The 27,610-nt window shown below is 45.9% G+C and overlaps 1 protein-coding gene across 1 annotated transcript in view; it reads right to left on the reverse strand.

Moving 5' to 3' along the window:
• Positions 1-27,610, reverse strand: part of DGKG (diacylglycerol kinase gamma) — a 236,116-nt gene that overhangs the window by 204,624 nt on the left and 3,882 nt on the right. The window contains exon 2 of the mRNA XM_023623474.2: positions 17,248-17,421. The gene's annotated coding sequence lies outside the window, so the exon portion shown is untranslated. The remainder of the gene's footprint in view (positions 1-17,247; positions 17,422-27,610) is intronic.

Consider the following 27,610-nt stretch of genomic DNA (forward strand, 5'->3'; position numbering starts at 1 on the left):
GGAACATCGGCGGGTCAGCCCCCTCTGTTGGTCTCAGTTTTCTTATTGGTAAATTAAGGAGGCTGGAAACATTCTCTACAACACTTTCTGGCTCTGATACTCTATTAAGTACTGTCAACTGAACAACTTTTAAGTACTGCCCCCATCACCAGGGTAGGATCCTCCACAGGCAAGCTGGGAAAATTCCCACAATACCAACTGATAAGCTTAGAAAAAAAGCACAAAAGAGAAGCCTTGAGGTTAAGAGTAATAAACAGATCATTTAGATGGAATTGGAAGACCTGGCTCTGGGTCTCAAAGTCTCAATTTCCTCTTCTGTAAAATGGGGGTAGTAATACCTGCACCACTGGGTGGGGCAGTGATTCAGTGAAGAAGTGTATGTGAGAATGCTTTGTATATTTAGAAGCGCTATGCAAAAAATGTGTAGTATTAAAGATAGTCCACTCCCCTAAGACGGCCTGTTAAAAAACAGGCTCAATCATATCACTTACTAGTCTGCTGCCTAGGAAGCAACAATTTGGGTCAGTAGCTATCTTCACACTCCCATTCACACAGCCCTCTCTGTATCCTACTTGGGCTACTCCTCCAGCCCAGAGAGCTGCCTTTTTTCTCTCTCTCGCTCTTTCTCTAGTGCCACCTCTTAAACCTAGCCCCCTGAAGTAATTATTCTCTCTCCTATAGTCCCACTGAAATTTGTTTATAATTTATTCCAGTACTTACAACAGGCTGCCTTGTAATATGGTTTCTTGTATGTGCTCACACCCACTGCCCTGCCCCATTCCTGGCACAGCAATTGATCTTCCTTAGACTATATCTTAATCTCTTCCTATGGCCCATACAGTATTCTTCATAGCAGGGGATCAGTAATACTGGGTTGACTTTAAAGAAGTTAAACATCCCTGTTGGCCCTGAGATTCCTCCATTGAGAGAAGGTTTATTCCTACTTTTAAATCTTCTAAAGAGCTACCACTCACTGAGCACCTACCAGGCACTGTTTGCCCTTGTATGTTAACCCTCCCCAAGAGCCGAGTGGGGACAGCACCATCAGCCACACTTTACAGAGACGTTGATTGCTCAAGGTCTCCCAGCCAGTGAGTGGTGGAGCCGGTGTTAGAAACCAGAGGCCTCAGTGTGCACCATCTCCACTTCCTCTCAGACAGCTTCTCCCAGACTGAGCTTGCCTGAATTTTCCTTCTACGGCACTTGTGAGTAAATTGAACTATATCATATAAAACTGGGTTTATTGCTGCCTGGCTGTGTTTTTTGATGTTTTTCTCTTAATTCTCCAAGTGGTTGTTGAGCAATAAAATAATAGACATAAATAACCATTTATTAAGCACTTATGTACTTAGCACTTCACTCACACACGTTAATTCTACAAAGATGTTATTAATTTCATTCCATGGAGAGTTTAATTGGGGCAGCTATTGGCGGGGGAGTCCTGGATAGGGGTACTGCTCAAGGCAGAGACTATTGTCCAGCTGGTACAAAAGTTTTTGGTATTTTAATCACCAGCCTACCAGCTCAATTTTGGCCTTCAATGTTTATTGAATGAGTGATGGAGTTTCTTTCATCTGTCTGACCTCCGCTCTTACCCCTACCCATACCCGTCCTGTGGAGTGGGAGGTAATCACTTGCCCCCTTCTCCCACCACTGAAAGGACACTGGAGGAGAAGAGGAGCGGCATGGAGCTGTACCAAACAGACAGAGAAAGCCCTGGGAGATGAGATTTCAGCCCACTGAAGTGGTGTGGCTTCCTCTCTGGCTGGCTTTTCTCTAGGTGTGGTCCTCAAACTGCCTGCGTCAGACTCTCTTGAATGCTCGTTAAAATGAGCATTCCTGGGCTCTACCTGAGACCCACCGGATCTGCCTCTCTGGGGGCAGAGGCCAGATAGCTGCATTTTAAACAATTCCCATGGGTGACTCACTGGGACCCGGTGGTCTGAGCACTACAGCCTGTGCTAAGTGTCTGTCAGGGATCTCTTTTAACTGCAACTATTCCAAACAAAACTGTCTTTTTTCTCAAGTATCAGCATCCATAATCAATAAAAAGAAACCATTTAAAATTTTATTTTATTGCTTCCCAGTATTGCACCTTGTCCAAAGGCTGCTGTGTAGTTTGACACATTCCGTATGTCTATTTTACGATGCTTAAAAGAAATAGTTGTCTTCACAGTATAGCTTTATTGCTTCCTATTATTTTCCTTTGCAAACGTCTTGAGTTAGAGCTACATTGTCAGTTACTTTTCATAACATGGTTCTACTAGAAAGGGTATTCTGAATTTAAACGACAATTTCATAAATAGAATTTCAGAACACATGTTCCTAAGAACTGTCTGTATTTTAAAGTTTTTGTAGTTATTCGTCTCTGAGAAAAAATTTTTTACAATTGGCCCTAGAAGGATGTGGACTGGGGGACTCTGAGTTTTCCCAAGTTGACTTCGGACAGAGCTCTGGCTAGCTTCTTGGTCTTTGTAGCTGACTTAATTGGCAAATTATTTCTAGGTGTTCCTGGGAGTTTTGCCAATTTGGTACATATAAGTTAAAGGTGTAAATGGATACTTTTCTTATCATTTGTGAATTTGTTTACTGAACAAATGCTTCTTGGGTGCTTCACTGTACCAGGTGCTGCACCAGGCACTGGGGATTCAGACAGGAGTCTGGCTCTCTGCCCCCATGGCCTCAGGGACTGGTAGGTGGAGCAAAAATTACAGACCATAGGGTGGGAGTTGGTGGTGAGAAGGGTGCTGTGGGGTTAAGGTATAAAGGGGAGTGAGTCAAACATTCATTTATCAAATGTTCTTCATGTGTCTACTTTTTCCAGGGGTTTGGAAATGAAGATGGGACCTGTGTTTACTGGTAGGACTAGTGTGAGGACAAATGATGACACCATGGCCCGCAAGTGATATGAGAGAGAGAGTGAGGCGCAGAGGATCCAGCTGGGGTCGGGGGGGAGGGGGGGGAGTGAGGCTAGAAGGAGACTTCTCAGAAGCAGGTGATGATGTCTTACCTGCGTCTGAAAGGCTAGTCAGGGTCTTCCATCTGCCCTTCTGTGACATATGGGACCTATTGACAACTGCAGGCAGTGGTGGTCCCAGGGCCCTGCCCAGTGTTGTACTGGAGACAATGGTGTGCATCTCTCCCAATTCTGCTGTTCAGTGACATCATGTCGATAGTTTGAAATCAGCCACAGTGGGAGTATTTACACCACTGCAATTTGCCAATGCTATAAATCCAGGCACTCTGGTGCCACTCCCCCAAGAGCTGGTGGTCAAATATTTACTAACACATCATTGGTCCTACCATCCCATCCCCTACCTCATGCATGGTAGAAACTAACATAGGGATGAGGAAGAGATACAACAGCTTTTGGTTATGACGTATGAATGGTCTGCCTACCTTCCTACCCCTACCTCTCCAGGTTCCTGGGTAAACACTTCCTGGGGACCCTCATAGTGACCCCTGCCCTTCACCGGGTCCCTCAACAGCAGCCCTACTGTGTCTCTAGGAGTGATGGGTGTGCCACTGTGTTGAGAACCAGTGAGCTGGTTTCTGACGGTGGGTCTCCTAAGGGTAATGAGGGCAAGAAGGTAGAGACAAGCTGCCCATGCAGCTCTTCTCAAACGTTTCCCCCGGAAACCTCACTGTCACTGGAGTATAAACTTGTGTCTTCCTCCTCAGGTATTGAGGTAAAGGTTGAAGCACATTACTGTAAGCTTTAGATTTCTTTACTGCCTCATCTTGGATCAGTAAAATTTGTAGAAATTTGGACTTCAACTCCATGATATTTTCATGGTTGTTTAACATAGAAATAAATAGCAGAAATAATGCTGTTTATCATCTTGCTTTTGAGCAGTGAATGGAGATGGAGAAGAGTCCTTAGATTGAGTTCCAAAAGCTGAATTGCTGTATAATCACGAAGCATCATTGGGCTACTTTGTTCCAGATGACCGTCTGCTTCTTGTATTTGAAAGGATTAAACTCAAAACATAAATATATTTGGACATTTTCTTCCTCGGCCTGGGTCTTGGTGTTACCTCATCTCTGCAGTGTCAAAATAAGGGAAGACTAGGAACTCAGCCAGTTTGCTATCAATCCACAAAGTCAGAGTCAGCTTATTTTGTTGGATTCTGGATGCTGTTTTTCTGTTCTCTTCTGCTGACAATTACATTTAATAGTCATTTAGGAAATTGATTTATATCATTTAGCCCTATGCAGTTTTATATTTAATTTCTAATCTTCTCCGGAATCTCAAAGATATTGAGAAGAAAGAAAAGGCATGCCATGTGCCCGCTGTGTGCCAGGCACGCTCTCATGGGTCATGTCATTCATTCCCACAGTGGCCCTTCAAGGGAGAGACAAGGACCCTGGAGCCCAGGGGAGTTAGGTGATTTGCCTGAGGTCACATAGCTGGGGTGGCAGTGGCAGGACACAGGTGCAGTGCAGTTCTCTCAGACACCAAGACGCAGGCTCTTTCCACCTCATTGCTTCTCCTCCTCATCACCAGGCATCCTCAAACTCCAGGGAAGCTTAGGCCAAATGCTTTCTTTCCACAAACCAAGGGGGCCTCATGAACTCCTTGAGTGACGATGTGTCCAGGGGATGTCCAGCAGTCAGTGTCCTCCTGGGCTGTGGGCATTTGGCCAGAGAGTGTCCCTAAGGTCTGGGTCTCCACAGGGGTGCAGGATTGTTTCTGTGGTTGGGAAGCAGAGAGAACCACCCCCAGGACAGCTGGAAGGAGGCAATCACAGCAGAAACCACTGCTGAAATTAACCCATCCCCTTCTCTGCACTGGTCACCTTGCTGGGCCAGTTCTCACCCTAACCCTATAAGGAAGGTAATATTTCAAACATTTCACAGATGAAGAAACTGAGCCTCAGAGAACTTCCATGACTTGGCCAATGTCACATAGACAGGCTTGTACCTGGGGGTTGAACCCAAGACTGTGGAGCTCTAAAACCTGTGCTGTTTCCATTATGCCAAGCCACCTTCTGAAAGCAACTTTGAGGTCCATTTTCTCTTTCTCTCCCATTATAGACCCTTTTGGAATTCTTTGTGTATTAGTTGTTTGTCATCTTTTGTCCTTTTTATTGTCCCTGCTTATCACTTATCCTTAAGCTTATCCCTGAAATTCTCCCCACCATTATGAATTTTCCTTCCTAAGTAGTAACAATCACCTGGAGTTATCTATGACCTCTTTCTGCAGGAGCACAAGTCTGTTCTCTCCTGTTGAAGCTGCTGCCCTTCCCCTCCCATACCTGGAACCAGCAGAGAAAAGATATATTCACAAAGAGCATACCTGGAGGGTGAGGGTAAAATGAGAAATGGCAGATTTTTGTGTTCTGCACAGTGAGTGAGATTTCTTGGTAGAAAACTTAGAAGCATTTCTAGACCCAGCCATGGCTGCTGCAGCTTCCAAAAGGGCGTCCCAGGAAAACCTTCAGACTGGAGGGATAAGCAGATTGGTCTTACCTAGTTTGGCTGTCCATGTTTCTAGAAATAGGGCCCGGGGAGGTGACCTCTTCAGATAGGGTCTATCTAATTGTATACCCCCATCAGATTAGATTCTATGCCATCGAATGGAATGTTTGAAGTATCACCTCTGACTCAACATGCCCAAAGCTCAAGTTGTCGCCTAATGTCCCACAAATTTGCTTCTCCGCTTGTGCTCCTTTCCAGAGAGATTGGCTCTCATTCTCTGCCAAGCTACCTAAACCGGAAGCCTCCGGATCGGTGGGACTTCCCCTCTCTAGTGCTCCCCTCCATCTTCAGTCCCTCTGCAACCAATTTGTTTTGCTTCCTTGCTGATTTCCAAATCTGCTGGAAGAGAGGCACATTCCTCATTACTCTACTTCCTGCCTTCATTTAGACTCCCATCATCTCTTCTGGGTTGATTGTCCTGGTCATTCTCTCTACCAACAGTCTAGTGTCATTCCAATCCATACCTTCTACCTTGCAGCCTGAGTGAGCTTCCCAAAATGCAGATCTGTTCATAATGCTCTCCTGTGATTTTATCTTTTCACAATGTCCCAATGTTTTCAATATAAAATCATAAACTCCTTTGCCCAACCTATAAGACCTTTGGTGACTTGGGCCTTGCTTACCTTTTTCTGACTCGTTTCTTACGTCTGCCCACTCCTGTCTACACTCCAGACATTCTGAACCACTGCATTTTGAGTTTTAAGCAGGTACTTGTCCTTGTAACTCCCCTAAAAATACATATTTTTATGCCCTCTTTCAGGTGAAGACTCTGAGCCTCGAATCACACAGCTGATAAGTGGCAAAATCTGACTTTAAAGACTAGTCCTGCTGTTTCTGAAGATCAGGGTCTTTCCAACAAAAAAAAGGGGGAGCCTAGCATACTTTGTGGAGTCCTCCAGGCCTGCAATGAGGGAGAGAGGTGAGACTGAACCACTTCTACTCAGAAAGTCCTGACATCATCTTTCTTTAGCCCTGTCCCTTTTCTCTGACCCACATGATTTTGCAGATGTGAGGGGTGACTGAGCCCCAAGATTAATAATCACTGAAAATTTCACTGTGGCCAAGGGAAGGCACACCATTCATCATGTGAACTGTGCTCAGATCCCATTGCTTGAGTTTAATCAGACTAATGAACCAGCTGGCTTCCTTTCTAAAGTGATTTCTGCTATTTCCATTACTGAATAACAGCACAGCAGGATTTGAAAGAAAGGGAGAAGAAAATTCAGCTGGGGAGAAAGGACATCATCCAACTTAGCCAGTTGAAGGGTTGGCTGTACTGGGGGAGGTGGGCAAAGTGTCCAGCCCAGGCCTATAGCCTCCAGGCAAAATGTTCCCAAGGAAGGGAGGAAGTTTTTTAAAGTGTAGATGAAGATAGCTCCAAGTGGCTTAGAGGCCAGTTTTCAGAGGCGAGCAGCCAGGATGGTCAAAGAACTTGAACCCAATAATGCATTCCTTCACCTAACATTTATTGATGCCACTGTGTGCCATGGTCTATTCTTAAAGCCCGAAGATGCAAGAATGAACCCAACATGGGCTCTGACTCAAAAAATTAAGAGCAATTGTTTTCAAATATTTTTTAACTATAGAATCCTTTATTCAAACTAAGCCTTACAGATGAGCTCAATATTAAAATAAAGGCAAAGCTTCATGTGGCTCTGATGAGACTCCTCTGAACCCTAGAACTACACACAGTGCAGTGGACCACTCTGTGGAGCAGGAATAATTCAGAGGCAGGCAACCAAAGAGCTGTCCACAAACATTTGATGGAGGGTCCTGGGGAAGAGGGATCTGGCCTATCCATTGTGGTCCCATGTTATTCAAGACTCTACTAAGAAATAGCAGAAAACCAACGCAAACCTCTGAGTCACCAAACGGCGAAAGAACAGAGAAATGGATGGACCTCATGAACAACTGGAACCAGGGACTGGATGCCAGCAGATCCTGGTCTCTCTCATCTCCTCCTCTTTCTTTTCCGTCACTCTCCCTCCCTCTCTCGCTCTGATTCTACCTTCACCCCCGCAAAGGAGCCCCCACCCACAGGCCTTGCTTCAGTGAGTGGCCATGAACATGTGAGTGGCCATGAACTGTGTCATGAGGCAGCCCACACTGACACCCCTGATTGGCCCATCTTGGTCACCTGATATAAGAGCAGTCAACCAATCTGGAGGCTAGCCAGGTGCTATAACTTGGGTTTACCTTAAAAAGATGAGCTGGGACAAACGAATTATTTATCTCTGAAAACCTGAACCAAGAGACACAGAGAAAAGTTGCCAGTTAGCTGTAGGGAAGATGGACAAAAACTTATGTTGATTTGGGGTCTGGGATGGCCATTGTGGATTGGATGACCATACATCTCAGTTTGCATTGGGGCGTTCCAGTTTATCCCAGTGTGATTATGACTGGGGCCCCCTTTCACTCTCATAAGTTTCTGATTTGGATGAAAAAATGTTCGATCACCCTAATTATGGACCATAATAGGATGTGGAGTGGGAGAAGGGAAGGGAGGGGAGAGAAGAATAGGGTCAGTCCTTGGAGAGCCATGTAGGTTAGGCTTAAGTGTTTTGATTTTAGGCTGAAGACAATGGGGATTTTAAACATGGACGTACAAGATCAGATTTTGCTTTTAAGAAGATCACTCTGATAAAGTGTGGACAGCAGATGAGAGACGGGCTGAAGAGCTGAAGGAGATCAGCTGGGAGGCTGCCTGAAAAATCCAGGCAAGAGATAGGGTAGCCTGAATTAAACCAAGTGACTGGAGAGAGGAGGAAAGCAGATATGTTCAAGGACTATGCAGGAGGAATATTTGAAAGGATTTTGGAGACTGAGTAAATTTGGAGGATAAGGAAGAGAAAGATGTTAAGGGTGAACAATGATGCCTTTCACCAGGAAAGTGTTGCTGGTTGCAGGAAGATGGGGAGAGTAGCTTTGAGCACGTTGGTTTTAAAGGCCAGCAAAGTGGCAACTGAGTGGTTAGGGCTTGATTAGGTGGAGCAGGCTAGGCTGGAGATGCTGAATGGGGAGTGGTTGCTGGGGAAGTAGCTTCAGTCAAGGGAGTCGGAAGATCACACAGAGAAGACTGGTAGATTGAGGAGAAGGAGGCGGGAGAGAGGGTCAGTGAGGGGATACTCAGAGCTGCTTGTGCTTCTGTGTCTTCCACTCTGCCTTGCATTCTGGTTATATTTCTTCTTGTCGTTCACCACCACTGACTGTAATCTGTCTGAGGCCTGGCACCTTTATAAACATTGAATCATCTACCTCAGTGCCTTTGTGCAGCAGAGTGTTGGTATACATTTGGTACTAAATGATGGAAAATTTTTAAAGGCCCCTGAGATTGCCCATCAGGAGATCATTGATGACCTTAGGAGAGGGTTTCCCTGTGGTGTGTTGGGGCAGATGCCAGACTGTGATGGCACATGGAATAAGGGATGAAGGAGAAACAAACCAGTAACTCAAGCTACGATTTGGTCTGCCTTGCTTTCCACTAGCCCATCTTCTCGCTCTTCACTTCGAAGGCAGTGTTATTTTTCATTATTCTTGAAAGAAGGGCTTGAGATACTTAGTCATTTAGGAGGGGGCAAGTGCAAACAGAGGAAGTCAGAATGTCTGCTTTTCCCCTTTAAATCTAATGCCCCTAGAAAAACAACAGTAGTGGGAAGCGCTGTACCGTGTTTGAATCCCAGCTTTTGGGAAGGGTGCCATTTGGATAGCTCAGAATAGTGGGAAGAGCTCTGAAATTGGAAATGAGATCAGATTGCAAATTGAGGCCAGTCTAGCTCTGTTATTACTTACCTAATAGTTTTGTAAACTTTGTAAAGTTTCAACATCTCTGAATCTTGATTTACTCATCAGAAAAATGGGAATAATAATGACTATCTTTCAGTTTGCATAGCTAATCCATGGGTGATGGAAACTGAAGCTCACAGGGGTTTTACGTGATATTCCCAAGTCACTTGGCTAGTAAGTGATGGAGCCGGGATTCCAACCCAGGGCTCCTCAATTTTGATGCTTTCGTACTTTGTAGGGCACTCTGCTGCCTGACACATGGATGACTCACAGATGCCCTCAACTCTTCTTTGGATTGAAGCAATGCATAAATAACTAGATAAATGCCTAGAGGAAGAATATTCAAAGTTCCCTTCCCTACCCCTACTTTCCTTGAGACCTTAGGAAACACCTCCATTATTGCTGAAGTTTCTCATCTGTAAACAGGTGGGACATTATATGACCTACTGTACAGGCTAATTGTGAGAGTTAGACTAGTTAATGTCAGCAAAGGTACCCAGCAGAGTGTTCATATAGTAGGTGCTAATTAAATGGTAACTAAAACGGGTTCTAACTTTGAGGTTTGGGGTTAACTATCCCAACAAGCTTTGCTGATAATGACACTGATTATTGTAGTGGTGAAGATAGTCGTAATAAGAGCAGCGTCACTTAACATTTGTGGAACACTGGGAAATATTCAAGTGCCAGAAAATAACCTTCATTTGAATAATCTCATTTAAATTCACAACAACCCTTTAACCAGATTAAGATAAAGGCACAAAGAAAGAGGATAAGCCGCTTGCCCAAAGCCATCTAGCCCGTATGTGGTAGAAGAGAGATCAAATACAGGCCTCGGGGTATTAATGAAGTGCCAACCTCCAGTGGATGCCAACACATGGACCCCGAGGTTTGGTTGGAATTTATTCCCACAAAGACTCTTGTGAGCTGAAAAGGAAATAAGAAGGCACCTTCCAGGAAGCACCATGACTGCTCAAGAGACAGACCCAATGGGTTCCCAGGCTCTGATTCTGAGAGCTGACCTTGGGCTTTTGAGGACAGTGCTAGCAGCTGGGACAGAGGTGAGGTCATTGTCACCAAGTCGTTGTCTCTCAATAGCTCTCCAGCCCCAGTCTGCACTTCTATGGCCCCCTGGCCACCCAGTCCCCAGCCAGAGGTCCCTCCAGCCTTGCTGAGGCCAATGGAATGGAGAGAGAGAGACATGAACTAAAGGATGATGAGAGACTCACACAGTCAGAAGGGAGAGAAATGGAGCAAGGAAACCTGCTGAGGGAGCTGGCAGGGAGGCCACCAGCCTGCTCATCTGTATGCTCCGGGGGTGAGGGCCGCAGCGGAAGGCACTGTCTGGGCAGAGTCGTTTGGATGTGGGCCGTGAATCAATCAAACCTCATGGGTACAAGTTCTGGGCTTCTGGGGGCCTTGATCCTATTCTCTGCTTGTCCTTCTCCTCTGTCCCAATAGCGGGACTGGCGGGTGTGCGTGTGTGGTGCATTCTCATAGTAAAGAAGCAGAAAAGATGGAAGCCCCAGGGTCCATCCCCATCAGGACAGCATCCTCTCACTTTCTCCCTGTAGCTGCTCTGAAGTCCTCTCCCCCAGATTGTTGGCAAAGCTGCAGAGCTTCTGATTCAGTGACATTTTACAGGATCACTATGTTCTTTCTTCAGAGCCATTTGAGACAGAACTGGGAACAGGAAGCCCACTGTCTCAGAGGACTGGATCAAGAATGGTGCTCCCCAAGCAACTGAAGGCTCGGGGTCTCAAAGCAAGGGCAGGGTTGGGGGGGGTGGACGACAATGACAGGGGACAGAGGGAAGGAACCAACACCGCTTGTGCTCCAGGAGTGGCATCAGGTATTGTCACATATTGTCTTTTCTTTTAATCCCCTCAGTAATACTAGGAAGTGGGTAAAATTGCCCTCACTTACAGGGAGAGGAAATTGAAGCTGAGAGATAGGAGTGACTCACCTAAGGTCATTTAGTGAGTAAGAGGCCTAAACGATCTCTAACACCAGTCCTTTCTAATTCTCTGTGATGACTCTTCCTTCGTGTCATGCAGCCCCTAAGCTTTGCTGTAAGCCAGAGTTCCTGGGACACATCATGGATTTATAAGGCAATGCTGAATGGTGTGAGCTTGGAAGGGATTACATGTGCACAGTGGGTCGTTGTGTCTTGTCTGTTTCTACACACTCTACGTGTAGGTTCCGTCAGAAATTCTCATGGAAAGACAAATGAATATCAGACTGAATTGGCTGCCTCCATGCATATGGGCATGGACGGGTGTATACAAATAATCAGACACACACACACACACACACACCCCTACCAAAGAATCTTGGAGCTGGAAGAGAATTCGTAGGTCGTTTACTCCAAATTCCTAGTTCATGGGTTAAAGTTGCAGTAGCTAAACTAAACAGTTTTCAAGTCTGTGCTTGTAGATTTATAGACTATAAGAACTTTTACAAATGGAGGAATTGTTGTAAGAAATAGTACAAGTGACATGTGACCCCAAAAATGTGCAGGCTCACACTGTACCCAGATTTTGCAGTGGTAGTGGTCATGATGGAGGTGGTGTGGTGTTGGTAATAGTGGTGGCAGTGATGGTAGTTGTGATGGAGGTGGACGAGATGATGATGACAATCGTAGTAAAGGAGGTGGGAGCATATGGTATCAATGGAGGTGGTGGTAGTGACACTGGTGGTGATAGAGGAGGTGGAGGGGTGGTAATGGTGGCAGTGGATGTGGTAGCAGTAAGGCTGGTGGTTGGAGCAATGTTGGCAAAGGAGGTGGTAGTGGCTAATGATGGTGGAGGTGGTGGTAATGGTGTTTGGAGATGAAGGTGGTGGTGGAGGAGGAGGAGTGAAGGTGATAGGGTGGTGGTAGTGGTAGCGATAGTGGCTAGAGATGGAGGCGGAGGTGATACTGGAGGAGGAGGCAGGGATAAAGCCAGAAGTCGTGGTGGTAGTGGTCTTGGAATGGTGTTTTGCCCTCTAATGTTTAGGGTAAGTTGAACTCTCTAATGTATGAGGAGCCAGTGCACAGAGGGAAAGCTCTGGGACCGGTATTGGTAGAGGGGAAATTCCTTTCCAGAACACTAAACAACCACCCAGATTGTCTCAGGATAGCTCACTGCTATGAGGAGAATGAGAAGTCCATAGCTCTCTCCTGGCCTGTCCAGCCCAGGTTGCTGCTTGGCTCTGGTAGCCATCCGGGCTGGAATCCTGCTGGACACAGCCAATGTCCCCCATTCCCAGGTGCCCCAACGACATGATCCTGAGACCTGGCAAAATTTTCAAAGCTTCTGTAGAAAGGGTTATGATGGAAACATAGTCAGGTCCACACACTCTAACATGTTTCCTCCGATAGGTACATACACACCATACACACACACACACACACACACACACACACACACTCACATAGTTTCTGGAGAAGCTCATCCTATTTGTCTTTAAAAGCTAGTATACATAGAACAGAGTCTGTGCTTAACATGCCACATGCCTACCTCCACTATCCTGACCTGGGCTGGTTACATAGTGCTGGCAGCTTTGCCACTGACTTGGTCGCCTAGACACCACGAGTGAAGAAAATCATTATGTTGTTTGCTGCTCAGAAGTGAGAGCATGCCAGATGAAGAGTCACAAAAGGTGGCCTTGGCAGCAGCTATCAATGGTCCCCCAGTCAACACAAGCCCTGCTTTCTGCTCAGTTTAGCAGCCCTCTCACTTCACAGGAGTGATATGTGGGATACTTGATAGAGGAAACCCCTATTCTGTATTGTCTATGTTAACTAGTACGACTTACTGGCTTCCTTTGGCGAGTAGCTGTTTTCAAGGCTGGTTTAGTGCAGCCTTGACCCATAATGACTCCTACCATTCATTATGCTCCACAGAACCCTTTCCCAACAAAAGCATGTGCAGTTCATACTTCATGCAGTCTTCCACCCATCACCTTGCATGGTCTGGCACTACCATCTAAGTCACAGATCCACTAAAGTGTCTACCTATGATATGATTCCTTATTTCTTTGCATGGGGTGAGCCATATTCTCTAGGGCAAGAAGGTGGAAGAGCATGCGAATATCATTTCTTCTTGGGGCCTGGTTCTTGGGAGGTGCTTAGAAAATAAGCTTTCAGTGGTGCTGTTGAGGGCTGGGGGTTACGGATGTGGAAGTTCTTCAGTTTTTTCAAGGCCACATTAACTGCAGTGCAGGGAAAGAGTCAACTCAAAGCTTCAACAGCCTCCAGGAAGCAGAGTGCCCAACTCAGCCTTGCCAGACCACAAACACAGCTTCCTAGGACCACAGGCTATGAAGACGGCCACCAGGCAAAGTCTCAGCCTGGACAGGTTTGCATAAGACAATAGCACATGTTGGTACCTGGCAGTTCTCCAGAGACCCAACTTCAAAAGTTTCTTCTCTAACCTGGTTGCCTCCACGAGGACAGCTATATCCCCTTGAAACTCTGGAAAGTGACTCAAGGATTAGCCATAAACAACAAGTCATCTGTGGGCACAAGACTTGGGCACTGTGTGCACATGGCAACAATGTCCCTGTCACCTGGCCTGGCTTCCAGCCTAGATATAAAGAGAGGCCCCCAAATTCTAGTCGACCACAGAAGCAGAGGCCAGTCTTAGGAAAATTGCCACTTTCCATGATAAAATAATACCCAGACTTTCTGCAGCAGATACTGTTGGTTGCTAGCTGAACTTCCCAACTGATGCCTGATTTTATTCTGACACCTACCCATTACCAGCTGTGGTATTTGTTACCACTGGCATCTGTTACTTGTCCAGGTGTGAGAATGTAGAAAGTGTTTCATTCAGACCAAGGAATTATAGTCAATGCTTGAGGAACCATCATATTTCTTGACATGCACAAGACTCATGTAGCCCTGATCACCATTAGCAGCCATCTTAAAACCACAAGGGAAACCAGTTTGTGTAGAAGCTGATACTGAGGCAGCTGAGTGGAATGGCAGAAAGCACCTGTGATTTTGGTGCCATCACTGATGCCTGGATGGCATCATGCCTGGAGCCTGCTCTACCGCCAGTCTCCAGTTATGTCAGATATACATTTCCTTATTGTTTAAGTCAATTTCATTCAACATGCCCTGTTTCTTGCAGCCAAAAGGATCCTAAGTGATATTTTCTGCAAGGCTGGCCTGGGAGGAAGACTCTCCATGTAGAGAGAGGCAGAAAAAACAACAGCCCAACTCTTGTTTCCAAAGATTCACCTTCCCTTGTGACTTCAGAGGGGCTACTGCTCTTTAGGGCCATACCACAATCTTCCTCTTAAAAGCTCCTCTGGAGAGCAGAGGGCAGGCTAGGGTTTTTAAACAATTCTTCATATGATGTTCAGAGGTAGTAGCAGGAAAATATGCATACAGACTAGTTTGCAACTAGATAATCTCATTCTCAAGATAATGCTGGGTCTTCAGATTGTGGCTTTGGCTTTCATTCAGTCTTCATATGTTGGGCTCCATCTAGTACCTGATGCCTAGTCTGGGAGTGAGGGAAAGACCCCAAGAGGAAGAGCGAACCTCTGTCCCACCTTGTCAGTTTCCCATATCAGGTCCTGCCCCTTCTTATAGAAATTGACTCAGGAAAGGCCACATCTCCCAACTCTAAGAACAGCTCCTACTTAAGGCCACAATAGATACAAGGAATACTGTTGAATCATGGATGAGAAGGAAACTCCATCCCAGTACAGTGCAACGATGAGAGCACCAAGACAAGAGCCAGAAATAGACCATAAGGAGAACAAGAGGATTATTTCTTTAAAGATATGCAAAGAGTCATGCCTTTCTACCTAGCATGGACCCCCAAATCAGCTAGGCCCATGCCTCTACAGCCCCTGCTGAACACAACATGAAAGAGACATCATAGCACATACCCGTCATTCCATGTTGGCAGGGGAGCACGGCGACAGCAGAAGACTAGGGCCTGTTGCCTAGGTTTGACCCCATTTCTATCACTTGCTTGTTGTGTGAACTTAAGCAAGCCACTTAGTCCTTTGAGCCTCAGTTTCTTTTCGTGCAAGCCTACCACATGGAATGATGATTAAAAAGATAAACTATATCACTGTGCCTGGCACATGAGTAGTTTCCCAATACACGGAGATTAGTTTTAGTTATTGCTAACTGTTCAGCCAGTTACCTACTTCCTCCTGTGACCTGTCTGCTTCAGAGACTCCCAACTATGTCTTTTGCAGCTCATTCTTCTTTTGGGCCTCCAAGTCACCCTCAGATTGGGCACACAACTCATTCTTTCTTGAGTGACAACATTGGTGGTGCTCCATCCTGACAATGTCCCACAGACATTCTTGGAGAATAGCTTCTGGCACTTCTAGGCCCCAGGACCCTTCTTGTCAAGATGTGACTCTCTGGGCTGTACTCCTATCCATCCCACCTAGACAGGACCGACCTTGAAGCCTTTGAAAGAGTCTGATTGTAACCAGAGAAGACTGTCTCCAGGGAAGATGAGCCCATGAAGCAGCCCCCTTGGAAATGTTGGAGAGGTGCATGGCTCTCACTTGAGCCTTTGCCATTTCACAATATGGCAGCATTGAATGGCAAACCGTGCCAGCTTGGGAGGGAAGCAAGTCTGGGCACTGCCAGCACAGTTTGATCTCTCTTAATAAGGCCTGTCTACCTGGTGTGGACTAGAGCCGACAGAATCTCCTGGGGCTACCAAAGCCAGATGCCTTTCAACAGGTTTTGCTATCTTAATGAAAACAAAGAGGCAGCAAGTGGCATGATAAATCCAAAACAATCCTGGTCTGAAAGACTTATGTTCAGAAACCCTCACCATTTCAAATCAATTCAACCAATATTTACAGGGCATCTCCCATGAGCCATTCACTGTACTAGGCACAGAGATAACAAAGCTGAATAAGGTGTGTCTCTGTCCTGGAGAGCCTGAGAGCCAGGGAGGGGAGGGGTGGGGCAGATGGGGACCGAGTAGGGTAATAAAGTATTATGAGTTCTAAGATGGGGGCATCCTCGGATTAGGAGGTCAGAAAAATCTTCACAGGGCAGGTGACCCAGATATCAGTTCCATGAATATTTATTGACTGTCAACTGGCACTAATTGCTGTACTAGAGGAATTCACAGGCATTATCTCATTGATGCTTCACAAAAACCCTGTGAAGTAGATATTATTATCGCCGTGAGTTTCAAAGATGAGGAAACGTAAATCCAAAGGTCACAGGGCTAATAAATGATATTGGAGCTTTGATAGAATTAGAACCCTCAGTCTGACCACCCAAATCATGGATGTCCTAACTTGGGGGGGTCTGTTTTGCTCAAGCACATAAGCTTCAACCTAGCAATTCTGTAAGTAGATGCCCAGATATCTACTCATCATTCTGGTGGCAGGAAAATTCATGCAAATGAAACTCACAAACAGAGAAGCTAAGGTAAACTTCCCTCCCTCATATCCCCACTTCCTTCCTCATTCTCTCAGCGTTAGAGGCCTTAAACTTGACGTAAAAAAAAGAAAAAGGCAAGAAAAAGAATTCTCTGCCTCCAGAAGCCACTATGCTTATTTCATCATATTGACCTTGAAATTGACAAAGAGCCTACTGCCAAGGAGCTGGAACAGGGTGGGCTGAGAAGAGGAATAACAGGGAGAAGAGGGGAGGAGGGAGGAAGTCCTGCCAGGGCTGTGAGGACCAGGGCTGAGGGAGGAGAGGAGAGGGTGAGTGTAGAGGAAGAGACGTGATCATATGGGGAGAAGAAGCTATGGAGACTGAAATGGAGATGGCCGAGCGATCCAGAGAGGATGAGTGGGAAAAACCATAGCCAGGCTCAAGAAGGGTGTAAAAGGAAGTCTTGACACATTCAGTGACACATTCAGTTATTCCTCATGACTCCTGCCTTGATCCTTGTGTTCCAGACCTGAAGCCTCTGGGGGATCCCGTGCTGGCTCTTTAAAAACATAGACTCAAGTGTCGGAAGTACTGGTTTCCGGAGGAAGGACTCAGCAAACCTGGTTTCGCTTGGGCCTCGGGCTCTCCATCAGTGAAGGAGGGCAGTGGGGAGTGGCCCAGGCGATCTTTGCAGCTCTCACATTCCGGCATTTCTGGACCAGCCCATCTTCCCTGGACTTGGTTGGAGAGAGAGGAGGCTGGGAGCCTGGAGACTTGAGCCAACTCTGCAGGACCTTGGGAAGAAGGCAGATTAAAGACAGAATCAATAAACAAACTGCTACTTAAGGAACGCTATCTTAGTCCTCCACTCATCCATGTAGTTTTCCCCAAAATTCTTTTGTCACCACACCATATTTCCCTTTTTCAATGTGGACTCAGCTTTTACTGAGCAGTCACCCACAGGAAGAAGAGGTCACTAACGTACAAGCCACCAGCCCAGGGTAGTAGGCAGAATAATGTCCCTCAAAAATATCAGGTCTAAATCCCTGGGACCTGTGAAGGTTACCTTATTTGAGGAAAGGGGCTTTGCAGTTGTTATTAAGTTAAAGATTTTGAGATGAGGCAATTAGCCCGGATTATCCAGCTGCGCCCTAAATGCAATCACACATTTCCTTATGGGGGGAGACAGGGGGAGATTTGAAAGACAGAGGAGAGGGCCATTGGAAGATGCTGGCCTTGAAGACGAGTGAGTGACACAACCATAAGCTAAGGAATGCCGGCAGCCACCAGAAGCTGGAAGAGGCAAGGAAGAAATTCTCCCCCAGAGTCTCTGGAGGGAATGAAGCCCTTTGACACATGGATTTCTGCCCAGTTATACTGATTTTGGACTTTTGGCCTCCAAAACTGTGAGAGAATAAATGTCTGTTGTTTTTAAGGCACTAAGTTTGTGGTGACTTGTTACAGCAGCTGTAGAAAACCAATGCACCCAGCCTCATCGTACCCCTCAAACCTCCACATTCTGCACAAAGCCCTGCGTTCTGAGTGTGCCCCAAAGCTGCTGTTTCCCTCGGGATGATGGGACCATCTAGACTTTCTGGATCTGCTGTAATGAAAAAGCCATGGGCTTGGAGGTATGAAGAGGACCTAAATTAGAGATCCAGTTCATTACTTATTTGTGGTGGGCAGAGGACCTCATCGCTCCAACCCTGTTTTCTCATCTGTAAAATGGGAATGATAATCCCTGAGAAGCTCACTCATGTAGTGTTAGGACTATGTGATAGAATGAACTTAAAGGCAGCTTGTCATGCTTAAAACTCCATGTACACCTATTATTTTTCATTGAATCCTGCTTTCTGGGCACAATCCTAGGCATATTGCTAGTGATATGCAAGTAAGAGTCAGGTTGGGAGAATCGTTTGTGGCCCTTGCTAGCTCTGATATTTTCCAATGCTTGTTTTCTCTGGTTCTGTGTGATAGGGAGCAGTGGAACTAGGTGTGAATGATCCTAGGGAGCGTTTATGGATGTAAACTCTTTCCCAGGCCCCCTAAACTAGAGTCACTAACATGCTTTATCAATAGGTTGATCAAGACCATAAAAATCCTAGATGTGTTCATGACCTTCACACCACCAAGATGAAAGGACCTGTCTTGAGTCTGATAACTTGTGGAAGATGTCTTATTTGCTTTATGTCTCCAGTGCCTGGTATGGAAAACCCAATAAATGTTTGTTGGATGAATGAAGGAATGGATGGATATATGAATTAACGAATGAAAAGAAATGAGCTCTGAACATCCACAAACCTCCCAGTCACAACCTTCTCACATCCTCTGATAAAGTTCCCATCTATATGATTGGGTTTTAGTCTCAGTTTCACTCTCTCCCTTGATCTCTGTTTTTTACTTGTCTGGGACAAATTCTTGCAAGTCTTCACCAAAGAGTCATTTCCAGTATCCATAAGCACTGTCCAAGGTCCTCCCCTGAATTTACTGGTTACCTGTAATTACCATCCATTTGGGTTTCCAATCCTTGCATTGGGCCTCACGGGTGAAACAGCAGCCAGCCCTAATTATACGAGGGCAGTATACTCTCTGTCTGGTATTCTGTTAGACTGTCCATCGGCACCTCAGGACTAGCAGCAGCAGCAGAATTAGGGTCCTCCAACTTCCATCCCACCAGGTCTTATCTCTCTCACTTGGGCCACTGGGGTTCTAGCACAGTTCTCCCAGATTCCGTTAGAGACATACTTGGGAGAGGGAGGAGGACCAAAAATTTCTTTAGATCAAATGGAATTTTTGAGAAGTCTGATTTTCTTTCTTTGGTATCGGTTACTACAGTAATATATACTCATTGTGTAGAGTTTGGAAAGTACATAAAGCATATATTATTAGAAAAAAGTCATCATAATCCCACTATCTAGGTTCAATCACTATTAACATTCTGGTACATTTCCTGCCAGTCATTTTCCCTTAATTTTTACATAATTGAGATCATAGAGTATATACAATTTAAATCTTGCTTTCTAAACGTAACATAGCATAAACCATCTTTCACATCAACAAAAATGCTCCATAAATATCATTTTTAGTGGCAGCATAATATTCTTCAATCTAATGTTAATAATGATTTACAGGTGTAATCCAGGGTCAGCTTTTCCTTAGTGCTCCAACTCCATCCTATTCTCTTTGTTCCCTGTACAATCCATTTGCAGAACTCAGCATCTCTGAGCTCTCTAAGAAGGGTTTGTTTGTTCCAAAGCAACAATGAGCAGTGAGCAATCCAGACTTTTACTAAAGATTTCATTGGGAAGAGAGAAGAAAGATTTTACATTGCATATCCTACATTAAACAAGTTTAATAAACACATCCCTTAACCACTTCTGATTTATATTAAGCCTCTGTTTTTTTCCCAGGTCTTTCTTTCCTTCTTCCTGGATACTCCCCCCTGGACCCCCTGCCATATTTTTTTAACAACTGTTATAAGAGCTCATAGGTTCACAGACTTACGCTCATCCTGGGACCCAGGAAAACAAAGGGTCTCTGAACACCTGGACTCCCTTGCCTTCTGTAGAAGGCAATTTAGTGACAATCATTTGATACTTGAATAGGCCTGAAAAAGACCTAATCCACTCCCCATGCCCACTGACCTCATTTATCATCATCAAAGTATTTCTTCCAGACATATAAAATGCTCTCCCTAAGAGTAAATGACTTTCTCAATTTTATTAAACTCGTGCATAATAAAATCTCCTTGATTTTTTTTACAGGATCAATTCTTTCTTATTTAGGTCTGAATTAGAAAAACTTGTTTTAAGAAGAAAATGGAAAACCGTTCATGCAAATATGGAACCTGTATATGTGAATTCCGCAGATACCCAGAAAACGGTCTAATCCACCAACTCTTAATCAAGGGGTAGTTGAGTGGGGGAAAGAGGGAACAGAGATCATTTAAATAAAATAATTCCAGTTGGTAGAAAGAGGGCGTTGGATGGGTGAGGAAGCCTAAAACCAAGGGCCAGGAAGCGATATTTTGTTTTCTTGGACAGTCTCCATCTCTGTCAACAGTAGACTTGGCTGTAAGCCTGGAGGCCCCCTCCACAAGGGTCCTGCCTAGAACGGTGGGTCCAGTAATGCACAGCTCATTTCTGGAAAACCACAGCAAATTAGAGTGTATTCGAAGGGAACACAATAACATTTGAAGGGCGATAACAAAAGCCTGAATAAAGGGGACAGTGGCTCCACGTTAAGCAGCTGAGGGAAGTAGAAGGGGTGGGGGTTCCACCCCCTTACAATCAGGCAGAGGCAGAGCTAACTTGGAGAATCCTCAGAGGCTCTAAGTAGCAGGCAAAGAGTCCCAGAGAAGAAAACTCCAAGACGGGAGATGGAAGCAACACCCGCTGCTCTGTGAGCTGAGCAAAAGCACTGACTCCTTCCAGCTTTTGTTTGTGAACAGGAAGATAAAGCACTGTACTGGGAGCGGTGTAACTAGAGCAGCACTGAGGAGCCCCCCCTCCCCAGTGGGTGACTGTGCTTAGGGTGTGGCAAGGTACTGCTGGGGTGGGGGGTGAGGGGAGGATGAGGACAGGATGGAAGTGGGGGTGAGACACAGCGTGGAAGCTGTGGCACCCCTTTCTTGGAGTCTGGGGACTCTGTAGGACCTGGAGGTAGTTCCTTGCCCTTGCCCCACCCACTAGGTGTCCTCTCCATGACTCTAGCTTCTGAGAGCAAGGTGCAGGGTGAGGGTGGGGTAGGTTGCAGATTTAGCACAACCCACCCCCCCAAAACCCCACCAAAAAACAAGATGCCCAGTTAAATTTGAATTTCAGATAAAATTTTTGTTTTAGCGTAAATATGTTCCAAATATTGCACGACAACCCTAGGATGACGACAAAACTAGTGACTGCACAAGTTTCCTGTCAATAGTAGTAAAAGAGGAAGTTAAAGAAATAGAGAACTCCAGTCGTTGAAGAACTAGCATATGTGTCTGCGCATGTGTGCGTGTGTGTATATGTGTGTGTTTGTGTGTGTGTGAAAGAGAGAGAGAGATTGAACTGTCAGCACTGTCACTGGTTGAAGACAGGTACTTGGGGAACTCACAAGAAGATAAAAATGATTTTTTAAAAACTTAGTTCTACTGTAAAAAGAAAACCAGTCATTTACATGAATTTTCCACCATTTATTTTTTTAAGATACCACAGCATTTCTCCACATTAGGACCTTTTGTACTTGCACCATTGTCACTGTGTTTTTGAGAGATTTCCTGTCCTCTCCAGCTGCCCTCTAGCCATGAAATGACAGCCACTCTTTGTGAAGGCTCTGACATCTGCCTGTCCCAGGTCCAGCGTGGATCCTTGACTATGTGCAGCCTTCCTGCCCTGCCATCACGGACTAACAGTGGGACCACTCAAAGGTTCTTTCCCAAAGTTCCTTTCCACTCCCCCCGTCGCCGCCATGTCACCATCACAGCTTCCTTATGGTTGGAATTTGGTCTAGAAAAGTTTGTCTACTACTTCCTTTACTCCCTGGGAGATAGAATAGTCAGCAAGGCAAATTATGAAGGTGTCAGATGCTCTGCTTTTAGCCAAAGGATGTTTCCACAGATCTGAATAGTACGCGTTCCCACATAACAGTGTTCTCCCTGGGACCAGTTTTACGATCTGTATCAGAAATGCCTCCTCCTTTTCCTCTCTCTGACTAGATTCTATGGGTCTGTTCCCCTCTTGGGTTTGCCCACATGCTCCTGTGCCTGGGGCTGCTCTTGAGAACGTGGTACATTTCCAGGCAACCCTAAATCTTCTTGACTCCCATCTCAGCTCTGGCCTTTTGGTAATGGGTATGTTCTTTAGGAGTGGCTTCTGTCCTTCACTTGTCCTATTTCAGCCTTGAGGCCCATTTCACTGTGGCCCAGAGAGCCATACCAGAGCATGTGGGCTGTCCTATGGGTAATCTATCTCCATTTACTCATCTTCTCTGCTCTCGATTGTGTAGAGAAATGTTTTGGACATCTGTAGTGAGAAATATTGTTTCAGGCACGCCATGTGGGCACCTCGGATTCTCTCACTCATCTTACTGTGGTGGTCTGCCCGGGGTTTATTTCCTTTTCCTGCTTCTGGCGATAATAACTTCTTCTCCCTTTGGGAGCTGTGCACCACCCCCCGCCAATGTCCTTTCATGTCTCTGCTAGAACCAACAATTGCAACATCCTACCGTCTGGCCACAGGGAAGGGTGAGTGTCCCCCCCTCCACTGCCCCCACCAGTGGTTTCATCCGATCTCCCCATTTCAGAGACGTGCTCATGAGAAAGCACCAATTGGGGGCAGTCTTCTCCTGGAAGCATCTATGAGGTCATTAGTGGGGTGATATAGACCTGAACTGTGGGCAACATTGCTCCCCTCTCCTCCTGCTTGGAGGACCCTGTCCTTAAAGTTGAGTAGAGCTGGAAGAGACAGAGAGACCTGGTAACATCATTTGAGTCCTGTCCCTGCATCCAGGTATGCCTGTGGCCACCTCACTCCTAGGCTTTCATCGTTTGCTTTAGCTCCTCTGCACTGGCTTTAACATTTGCAGCTGCAGTTCTGAGCAACACACATTTGGTATCTCCTATTCTCCCCAGATTTAACTGATGCTAAGTGAGTAACCTACTATGTGCCAGACATGCATTCTCTCCCACAATTCTCCACATCAGTCCATCCACTAGGCTGATCATCCCCATCTAAAGGAAATGGGGCTGAAAGAGAGCACAGCTAGTAAAGAGCTCTGCTGGAATCTAAATGCAGATTTTCTGACTCCACATTCGATTGTCTTATTCAAAGTTTTTAAAATTGTGATTCACAGAAAAAAAAGCTCACATTATGACCAAATGTATACATATCCTGTTAAGATGAACCATATGAAACTGCAGATATTTGACTCTTTTCACCTAAGAAATGGTAATTTCATATAGTTCAGTCTCTACGTATGATAAAACAGAAACAAAAATATCATGAAACAATACTCACCCTTATTACGTGTAATGCACTCTAACATTCTATTCTACTTCATCTTTTAAAATACTGGTCACAATCCACTAAACTGATTTCGTGACACCCTAATGAGAGGGGACCTGTGGTTTGAGAAACCGTGACTTACATGAAACCATTCTGGTAACCATGCTTCTCTAGAGATTTTATTCCACTCCCTTTAAATTTCAATTTGAATCTCCTGTGGTGAACTTTCAGACAGCCTGAGCTCGTCTGTCTGGATTCCCTTCAGAGATATCTAGAAGGGCCGTCTCCTGGGTCACATCTAGGGTATGGGGCATGTGGTGAGCCCACAACCAAGACCACTCCAGCTGAATTCAAGAACCACAGATGGAGGTGACACTACTTGCAATAATAAAAATGGTGATTCATGATAGATATTATTATAGTAAGCATACCACTTTTAGCCCAAAATGAGATCCAAATTTCTCTGAGCACGTCTGGTTAACTTGTGGACAGTCTTTGGAAGGGTTAGTTCTGTGAAATTAGCTTGCCCAAGGCCTTTTGGTTTTGGCTGAGAAGGACAGTTTGTGCTGAGGGCCCTGATGCAAGGAGAGAAGTGATGAACAGGGCAGATGGACATCTGTTCCCAGCCCGGCCTGAGGGGCTGGTGTCCGAGCCCTAGGGAGAGAGGGACTACAGGAACTGTTCCTATGCAGGCTCTGCTGGCACCCAAGGGACAGGATGTGATATGGGGGTCTTGGGGTTGGGGGAAGCTCCAGAGCAGGAGAGGAACGAGCCATCCCCAGGAGAAACTGAGGAGCAGAAGCTGTGCCGGTCGAATCAGATTGTGTGGGGTGCCTCCTGGATGGCCCCAGAGAGTGTGACTAAGGGGCTTTTTAAGTACAAGTGCAAGTGCAGGGCCCAGCTTGCACTGCAAGCTTGGCATCCAGTGAAGCATGGACAGTGACTGCCAATAGTACCTCACTGGCTGGCAGGTCTGGGAAATTTAGGTTACATTAAACAAACACAATCACATTACAGAACATCGTGTTTGGTGAGTACATTACCCAAATTGCTTTCATGTACATATTTTGCAAGGTTCACAACAACTCTGCGAGGTGGGCGGGGAGGGCGCAGGATCCCTATTTTTCAGGAAGCGGAGGTTGTGGAGGGAGGGTGGTGAGCATGAAACAGCATGGCCAAGGTCATATGGCTGGAAAACAACAGAACCAGGATTCAAACTCAGGTCTGGACTGCTGGTTTCTGTTCTTTCCACCACACTGGTTGTTCCTATGGCAACTCTATTAAACTGCCCAAACAGTGGTGAGCAGGAGGGAGAGAAAGCCAGGACGGAGAAAGGCGGGTGCCGTCTCCCCCAACCCTCCCGTCGCCCCGGTGCCTTGTGGTCCCAGACAGTGAGTCATCAACAGCACTCTCCCTCCTTCAGCACCCATTTGACACCCTCCTTTGAAATCCCTCTTCCAAATGGACTGCAAAAGCCGATTTTGTGGGCACCTCCCTCAGGGGCTGGGGAGGCGAGACGCAGAAGGCTGCTGCAGTCAGCTTCTGGTGGCTGTCCTGCCGGTTGTCACTCCCTGGGATCACCCAGCCAGCAATCAGCTTTTGGGTAAATGGCACTGGACTTTCCCAAATGAAAGTTGCTGAGGGCAGCTTCCGTGTCTCCATTTCCCTCTGGAGGACTGATGCTATGTACTGAGTACCTTCTATGTGCCAGGCCTTGTGTTTGGTACCTTATACAGGTTATTTTATTTGATTCTTACACTGTCTCTACTAAAGGACCATGACTGTGCCCAGTGTCACACAGGTGGTAACAAGTGAAGCCAGGACCAGCACTAGAGGTCTTACCGCCCCATCTGGACACCCTTCAACCACATAACGTGCTTTGGGGACTCGTTCTGTCCACTCTGAATGGAGAGGGCAAGAATGAGTGGGAGGTGAAGCAATGACAGCCACCGAAAAGAATTCCTGCAGGTGGACAAACTCACTCGTGCCCAGCTGACATGCAGCCGATACACACCGGTAAGGCCGAGCTGGCTGTTTAAATGGTGACCAGCTGGTAAGTTGCCACCAGAGTGACTTTGTAGCACCCTGGCCACCTTGGCCAGTCCCCCAGGACCTCTTCACAATCCAGCAACTAAAGGCCTATCATCTGGGCATGGGGGCCTCAGGATTATGGCTGCCGGAGTGCTGTGGTCCCTGTCACTCAGGTCATCTGTGCCTGTGCTGTACCAGTTATGAATTTTGGCATCACTCCTGCTGGATCTAATGTAAGCCATGGAATGGAGGCTCTTGGATGCTGAGCAATATCCGAAACGCTTAGTTGGATTCTGGCTTAAGAAAATATCCTGCTTTCAGAGATAACTTGTGGGTGATGAGATGTTTTCCCAGAGTGAGAGTTCGTGAGCACCAGCTAAGGTTTGCTCCAGGACCCCTCATGATTCAGCAAAGATATGTGCCTGCAAAAGTGGACATATGGTGAGATTTTTCAAATGAGCCCTATTGTCTTCCTGATTCTCACAGTGAAAATCAGAATTACTCTTGAATAGTTAGCTCATTATTGACAGGCAGAAGGACATGCTTCCGATCAGGCAGGGCTTGAGTTGGACCGCGCCTGAAGCAGCTGGCTGTTGGAATACAGGATTGCTTTTGTAGAACTTTGTGAACTTGTAACACTTCACTGACCTTGGGATCACCGTCTGCTGCCACCTCTCAGCCCTTCTCAGAACATAGGAAGTTCTCTAATCCCTGAGGATATTGACTCCACACTCAGAACTTCTGGAAAGTGGCTCCCTTCCTTCCATTTCTGCTGGGAAATAATCATAATATCTCCCATTTAATAATGGGAGTTATTATAAATTATATATAGTTATTATATTATATATAGTAGCACATGCCACACACTGTGCTAAGTGGTAAACATACTTTATCTCATTCCCTCCTCACCACAGTTTACCATGTCCATTTTATAGATAAGGAAACTGAGGCTTAGAGACATTTTTTAAAAATTATCCATGTTAACCCAGTTAGTAAGTAAGAGAGCCAATTGTCAAACTCGTCTATTGGACTTCAAATCCTGTGCTCCCCGCTTGATAGTCTGGGTGGTCAAGCCATCTAAATGTCTCAGGCCCTTACATCGTCTGGCTGCCGCCTCCCACTGTGACCTCATCCTGTACTCTCCCCTCCCCCTCACTATGCTCCAGCCACATGGACTTTGTTTCTGTTACTCGAATGCACCGGGCTCGTTTCTGCCACTGTGCTTTTGTTCTTGTGGCCTGCCGTGCCTGGAATGTAGGAACTTTGCAAGCGCTGGGGATGTACAGATATATAAGACACAATCGCTGCCTTTGAGAAATCTGCAATCTAGTGATGGCAGGCAGACTCAGAGACAACGATAATGCAATCTACTAGATTCACTAACAGAGCTCTCTAAATACATAACCAGAAGTATAGGGAAGTGAAACTGACCGTTTGTGTGTGTGTGTGTGTGTGTGTGTGTGTGTGTGTGTACACGTGGAGGAGGACAGCCAGGAAAGACTATGGGAAAGTGTGTTTCCAAAGGAAAGGGCCCCCTGCAGAGAAACAGGCTGGTTTCCCCAGGACTGCCCTGTGGTAGATGGTGTCAGGAACAGAAACTCGTTCCTCTGCCCCTTGCTGGTAACATAGGTCCCTCTGTCTTGTTTAGTGAAAAGCAGCTAACTGGGTCTCCTACGCACAAAAGAAGGCCATCCCTCAAGAATTACATGAATCTGGTTAGGTGCTTTGAATACGTATGTATCTAAGTGCATGTCTGGATGTTATTCCCTGAAATGGTAACTGTGATTATTTCTGGGCAATGGGGTTGCATGTATCTCTCCACGATGCACATAAATTATTTTTATTCTCAGAGCATAAAGCCACTGTCATTTGGGGAAAGAAAAATAAACTGTGTATTTCAAGAAGTATTTTCTCACTGGCCAAATACTCAGCATTTCTGAGTACCCTCCCTGTTGCCGTCACGTCTGAT

The sequence above is a fragment of the Equus caballus genome, chromosome 19, assembly GCF_041296265.1.
Source record: "Equus caballus isolate H_3958 breed thoroughbred chromosome 19, TB-T2T, whole genome shotgun sequence".
Classification (NCBI taxonomy): domain Eukaryota; kingdom Metazoa; phylum Chordata; class Mammalia; order Perissodactyla; family Equidae; genus Equus; species Equus caballus.